Source organism: Nanorana parkeri, unplaced genomic scaffold (assembly GCF_000935625.1).
Source record: "Nanorana parkeri isolate BGI_ZX_2015 unplaced genomic scaffold, ASM93562v1 scaffold167, whole genome shotgun sequence".
In the NCBI taxonomy this organism is placed as follows: domain Eukaryota; kingdom Metazoa; phylum Chordata; class Amphibia; order Anura; family Dicroglossidae; genus Nanorana; species Nanorana parkeri.
The window spans coordinates 1,635,426-1,642,756 of NW_017306435.1; positions in this window are offsets into that span (position 1 = coordinate 1,635,426).

A 7,331-nucleotide genomic window follows, 5' to 3' on the forward strand; every position below is an offset into this window, starting at 1 on the left:
CAGTGTGACTAGTTGGCATGGTTGGTGCTCTATAACAACCAAAGACGCTGTGTGGGTTAGCCGCCAGCCTTCTAGCAAACATTGATGTCATCGGTTGCTAGAATGCAAGAAGCCGACTAGCACAGCGTCCTTGGTTGCCCCTGCCCCTCACCGTGTACTACAGTGTCTGGAATGTCAGCCCAGAATCCTGTACATTTTAGCACTGCGTTTTTTCCATCCTGCACACTTATTTAAAAAAAAACGTTTTCTGGCCATCATCACTTTTAATATTTCCTAAAGTGGCATGCGCTTCCTTAAGAGGCACTGCATCAGATCACACAGATCTGATGTGAAGGGGGGACTGAGGACTCTGATATGAAGGGGGGACTCTGATGTAAAACAGGGGCATCCTGATGTGATGTGACGGGGGGAACTTTGATAAAAGAGAGGGACTCTGATGTGACATAGGGGGACTCTGATTTGAAAGGAAACACTGATGTAAAAGAGAGGGACTCTGGTGTGACAGGGAGGGTGGACTCTGATGTGAAAGGGAGGGGGGACTCTGATGTAAAGAGAGGGACTCTGATGTGACATAGGGGGACTCTGATTTGAAAGGGAACACTGATGTAAAAGAGAGGGACTCTGGTGTGACAGGGAGGGTGGACTCTGATGTAAAAGGGAGGGGGGACTCTGATGTAAAGAGAGGGACTCTGATGTGACATGGGGGAACTCTGATGTAAAACAGGGGGACTCTGATGTAAAAGGGAGGGACTCTGATGTGACAGGGAAGGGGGACTCTGATGTGACGGGGGATGACTGATATAAAACAGGGGGACTCTGATATTAAAGGGGAAACTCTGATGTAAAATAGGGGGATTCTGATGTGAAAGGGGGAACACTAATTTAAAACAAGGGGTACTCTAATGTGAAAGGGGGGATGGGACTCTGTTGTGAAGGGGGCTCCTGATATGAAGGGGGTACCCCGATGTAAAAGAGGGGACTCTAATGTGAAAAAGAGTGGACTCTGATGTGAAAGAGGGGACTTTGATGTAAAGAGGAACTCTGAGGTGAAGGCAGCTCCCATATGTAAAGGTGGAGACTTCCGTGAAGGGGGGACCCCATTTTAGACTGGGGTGCCTTGAGATTTTGCAAAGAGCGTTCCCCAGTAAGGACGATACTTATTCTTGAAACACAGTTGTCTAAACACACTTTCGGCCACTGAGACATTTACTATCCTGTTTAGTTTTTTCCACTGCCAGCTCAAGTCCCTCCAGGTGCTGGGACTCTGTAGCCCCACAGGAGCGATGTGCTGCTGTGTACATTACAAATAGCAGATACCTTTCTTCATCCTCCAGGGTAGTCCGAAAGGGACCAGAGCAGATGCAGCACGTCTTTCTGAAATAATAAACATGTAGCTCTTGGTTGCTAAACAACTGATGTTGCCATCCCTGTTATCACGCTCAAAGCACCACAGCACTAACAATGTTAAGTCAATACATTTAATAATCAACTATTTTACATTCAACACGTCTTCTGTCATGTGAAGGGGGGACTCTGATGTGAAAAGGGGAACTCTGATGTAAAAGGGAACTCTGATGTGGAAGGGAACTCTGATGTGAAAGGGAACTCTGATGTGAAAGGGGGAATGTAAAATATTGGAACTCTGATGTGAAAGGGGGGAATGTAAATGATTAGGAATCTGATGAGGAAGGACCCTAATGTAAAATATTGGGACTGTGATATGAAAGGGGAACTGAGGACTCTGATGTGAAGGTGGGACACTGATATTAAGAGGGGCACACTGATGTAAAGGGGAATTAATAAATAATCAACTATTTTACATTCAACCCCATCTCCTCTCCTTTTTTTGGGATAAGCAGGGAAGGGCTAAAAACTCTGCCTGGTTTTCATTACTGCCCACGTACCCTTTTGGGGGATTTCTTGCTGGAGTGATGGGATATCACAGTGACATTCCCATTATTTTTTGTTCTCGAGTCACAAGGATAAAAAGTCAGAGAAAATATCCCCAATGGATTCACAGACAACAACAAACGAGTAAAAAAAGAAAACATTATTTGACTGGATTTGGACTTTGGCAAGTCATAAAGTGGTGAGATACCTTTGTTTTAGACCTGCTTTGGCCAATATAAGAACCACATTCTCCCTGTTGGATTTTTTATGTTGTTTTTGTTTATTTCATGGAGAATGTAATGTGAGGAGCAAGAAAACCTCAATGTTGTCAGGTAGTAAGACACCAAAGTGGATTTGAACAGAGTTGGGAAATTCCTTTGCTAGCATCCCCAAGTGTTTTTATAAGCCAGTGGGTGGCTTAGCCCCAACACACTCCACCTATATCTGAAGCAACACCATTGGGCTGGAGGGTGTGCTGTGTGTTGGGTCCTTGCATTGCACCATAACGCACAGTAATGCACTCACATGCATATATTGTCACACATTGCCAAAAATCACTAATTTTGCAGCTTGTTACCTCAACGGCCAGCAGGTCCTTGTAGATTGTCCCAACAATGGTCACTGTCACCGGACTGCATGCAATTATGAAAGGTTTTGGTTCTAAGTTCCAGTGTCTGTACATCTGCTGCAGGAACTATGACAGGCTTCACCTTTCCCTATTGGATTTTTAATTCATTATACTATGTACCATGAAATGGGGATTGGGAACACACAAGACCCTCCCTTTCTGGCAGGAAATTGAGAGATTCCAAGTTAGGCAGTATCTTGGTAGGCAGTATCTATGACGGGTAGATCAGTCCCCATGGGATATAAGATGCTAGTGGGAGAGTACACCCGCCATACTTCACCTACAACTACAATATCTGGGTTGAAGGGGATTTCTGTAAATTCTAATAAGCCAGTGGGTGGCTTAGCCCAAACCCCAACTACCTTTATCTGAAGCAACACCGTTAGGCTGGAGGGTGTGCTGTGTGTTGGGATCCCTGCATTACACCATAACGCACAGTAATGCACTAACATGCATTGTAGTGCACTGCATTGCAAAAATAAAAGATACATGTCCATTTTTTTGTCCTTTCTGGTGCAATGACAGTCCGTTAATTAGATTTGACTGCCTTATTACAATGCATGTTAATGCACACATGTTATATTGTACCAGAACGGACTGTTGTGAATCCAGCCTGGGGCTAGATTTGCGCTTGAGCGTTGGCTTTTTTTTTTTTTATGTACTTTTTATGCGCATTTATGCACACGTTTTCATTCAGGTTTGATGCATTTTTTGGCAATAAGCATTTTTGTTTAGACCATTTGAAAGCAGGTTACAATAAGGAGAAAAACACATGGAAAACATGTGTTCAACTCCTGTACTTCTTTGGCAGATCTAAACGGGCCTGAGAAAATAAAAATGGAAATCTTGTTTTGAGCGTTGTCGTGCTTCTGAAAAACTGCTTCAAATCGCTCAGGCGTTAATGTGGGCTTAAGGTCGCTGATGTTTTTATTGTAAATGAAACACAACGATTTTCTTTATTATAAATGAAAACATAAAAAGTATCCTACACACCACTACCAGATAAATATGAGAAGAGGTGGATGGAGGGGGAGGGCAAAGGATGAAATCAGCTGTAGATATTCATGGAAAATAGAAAGCTGCAGGCAATCAAAGATACTATAGATATGAGAAAATATCGCTGCACCATAGAGAGTTACAAAAGATAATTGCTTTATACAAAAATCATTCTAATGTTCGAATCACTAAAAGCATGCCGTAATTCATTGTCCACTGCAGCTTGATATGGCTTGTTACAAAAATGTACTGCTGACGTTCTCAAATATACATCCAGGAGATGAGAATGAAAACACCTGTGATTGGGTGTGGGGATGTTTCCTGCACACAGCTGACTTCTTGACCTAAATCCAACTTTTAAGTACCGTAGGGCTACAATGGCAATTAAATCATTTACTGCTGAGAGATTTAAAGTGATAATAAAGTCAAAAGCATTCAAGCTATTTAAATGCTGATGAAATCACTTACAAAGGATGCTGCTCCTTGATGTTTAAAAGTTTTAGTTTCCTGCGGAATCAGCTGCTCCCCATCGTGATTAACTCTGGATTACATTGATGGATCAATTTATTTATTTATTTTTAATACGGGAATAGTCAAAAATTGACTCTTCCCCAGCCTTCCTTCCCCTCCTCCCTAACCAACTTTTCATTCTACTCCCAACTCTCAGGTCTCCTCTACCGCCTACGATACACTAAGAAACCTTTGCACCCTCCTCTTCCTTTTTCCTTCTTCGAAACCCTCCCTCACCCTAGGTGGTGGTAAGTTCCCAGGAAGAACCGAGTCATTATTGTACAACATTGAACGACCTCTCAAGCAAACACAGTAATGATAGACTGACCTTCCTTTAGGCCCCAAGTAATGTCATATTACAAGAAATGAATGCAACTTTTTAGCAACGCTTGGGACCCTACAATGTGCGGGCCCTATTTCTGCCTCTTTAGGCTAAAATAAATACATAAGTCAATAACTGGAATGTCATTGCTGTGTACATAATCACCTCTTATAACTTATATTGTATATTGAGGCATGCTCCCCTGGACTCCCCCCCCCCCTTTTTGTTTTTCCCTCATGTATGAATATCTTATTGTCTACTGTACCCTATTTTACTTAACTACTGTATGTAACTATACAACTGATAAACACAATAAAAACTTACTTGTGAAAAAAAATAAATAAATTGACTGTTTTTTTCCCAATTAGATTATTTTTTCTAAAAGTGTGGTTTCTTTATTTACTTTTACTAGGGATGCACCAATACCGGTATTTTGGTACCGAGTACGGTACCAAAATCGGTACGGTACCACGGTCTCAAAACTATGTGGTGCCAAGGTGACCACACAGATGGCGCCGTGCAAAACACTAATAGTAAATAAAAGTAATCACATGTGACGAGAGAGCATGGAGCTGCTTCGTGGCCAATCGGGAAACCGGGCAGCGTGTAATGACGCGCTGCCCGGCTTCCTGATACAGGAAGCACTCGTGCTAGGCATCGGAGCATTTGGGCGAGTACTCGTACTCGCCCAAATACCCGGTATCGGCACCGATATCGATACTAGTATCGGTATCGGTGCATCCCTAACTTTTACTTCTAACCCTTTAGTGAATGAGCAGGGGTACAGGTAAGGTACATCTTTCTCATTCACAAGGGGGAGGGGCGGCATTTGGGTGCCCCCCCATTAATGAAAAGGGTACCCCGATACAAATAAGCCCCCCTGCCCGCAGACCCTCACAACCACAGGGCCAGGGTTGTGGGGAAGAGGCCTTTGACACCATCCCAATGCCAAGGGCACGTGGCCTGTTAAGGCGCAGGGGGGGGGGGGGCTCGATCGCCCCCCCCTTTCCTGCCCTGCTGGGCCTGTGCTCGGATCAAGGGTCTAGTAGGAATTTTAGGGGGGACCCCATGGTTTTCGGTGGAGTACTACCTTTGGAATTCCTACCAGCCTCAAAGGGCCTGGTATGGCTTTTGGGGGGAACCCCACGCATTGTTTGTTTTTTTAACTTGGGGGGGTCCCTCTTAACATTCTTACCAAACCTAAAGGGTCTGGTATCAATTGGGGGGGAACCTCATGCTTTTTTTTTCCTCTTCTGAAGACTAAAAAAAAAAAAAAAATGTTTTCCTTTTGTCTAATGTCAGTTTCCTGCAACGAATCTTTGTACAGACTACCACTAACTAATTTCTTACGAATCCCGAAACAAATTGACTTTTGGACCCAAAAAACGAAATAACGGAAAATCTGAATGAAAACGAAACTAAACTAATTTTTTGCCGGTGCACATGTCTACCCTGCAGTACTTTTTTTCTGCCACCAGATGTCCTCAGTCTGATGGGCCGCATAATTCAACTTACTTCCCTTGAGCCCAGGTTACCCTGAACTCACCACACCCTATGACTAGACAGTGAAAGGAGAAGCCACACATAGATGCTCATCCCCCTGTCAGTCTACCGGAACTACCGCCGGTGCGGGCGGTGCGCACTGGGGCCTGAGGCTGTGGGGGGCCCAGTGGGGTCCGGTCCTGGGCACCCTCACAGCCTCAGTAGGGTCCGGTCCTGGAATATGGGGCAGTGCAGGGTCCCGGTGTTAGAACACCGGGGCCTCGCACTGCCGACGGGCTTCCCAGTGAGGGGGCGGGTCCTGTGACTCACCTCCCCTCCCGGCCGCGTCCATAGTAACAGGCGGCGGGAGGGGAGGTGAGTCACAGGAGACGTGTATGTGTACCCCCCCGGCTTGGGAGGGGGGCCCAGGATAAAAATCTTGCATCAGGGCCCTTTGGTTATTAGGTCCGCCACTGCTCCAGTCGTCATGGTTTATGAACTCATTGGGTCCTTGTGTCCTTGTGCTGGTTCTTCCTCTCACACTCCAGCCCAGCTACATTGGGATTGCAAGATTCTGATACCATATCAAATTCATGTACTAGAGTGCTTGCATTTGTAAAATACAGTAGGTAATTATGTATTGTTTACATAGCTACATTACTGTCTCTTTCAGTATATCTGCTTAGAGTTCAGTTTTAACCTATTTTAGATAAAAAGACCTTTGGGATACTATTGACCATTCAGTACCTTAAAAATCTAATGCTAAAAATAAAAGAATGGTATTACTTTTGATTCTACATATTTTATTTTTAATTTAAGTATTTTTAATATGAATAATTTTTCAAGCTATTAGGACTGGTTTAGTTGCAGTTATTTTTTAGAACATTGTATATTTTATCATATACTTGTTTTATTACAAAAAATGTCTGCGGCACACCTACCAAGTAGACCGAATAAGAGTAGCTATTAGAGTGAGCTTTACAGCAGGATTTACAAAGTCACACATTTTTTGCAATCGCACCGCACTGGAATGCATGGCATTGCTGTACCAGGCATCATGGGCGATCGCACTATGGACGGGAGGCGTGTCTGCAGTACCATTGACATGAAGGGCACCACCACTGCGATCCAGTGCGTTCAGGGCACGGAGCCATGCCAGAATGCACTGGTTAGTGTGTGAACTGGCCCTTACAGCAGGATCAGGTGATGATGTGTCCTCTTACATGCTGCTGGCTGGCTGCTGTTGTGGGGAGGGGGATGGTGGGGGGCTGGAAAACCTGCCTTAGTTCTTATTGCTCCTGTGGTTGTTGGACTCGATGGACTTGTGTCTTTTTTCAACCTGACTAACTATGTAACTATGTAACTATGATAAGTGGAGCAAAGCCAATCCAGCAGTGGCTGCTTTCTACAAAATGTATTAAGGTGATTTCAGTGGAAAGATCTGTTTTCTGTTATGCTCCAGCCCAATGGGAATTAAAGTATGTATATATATATATATATATA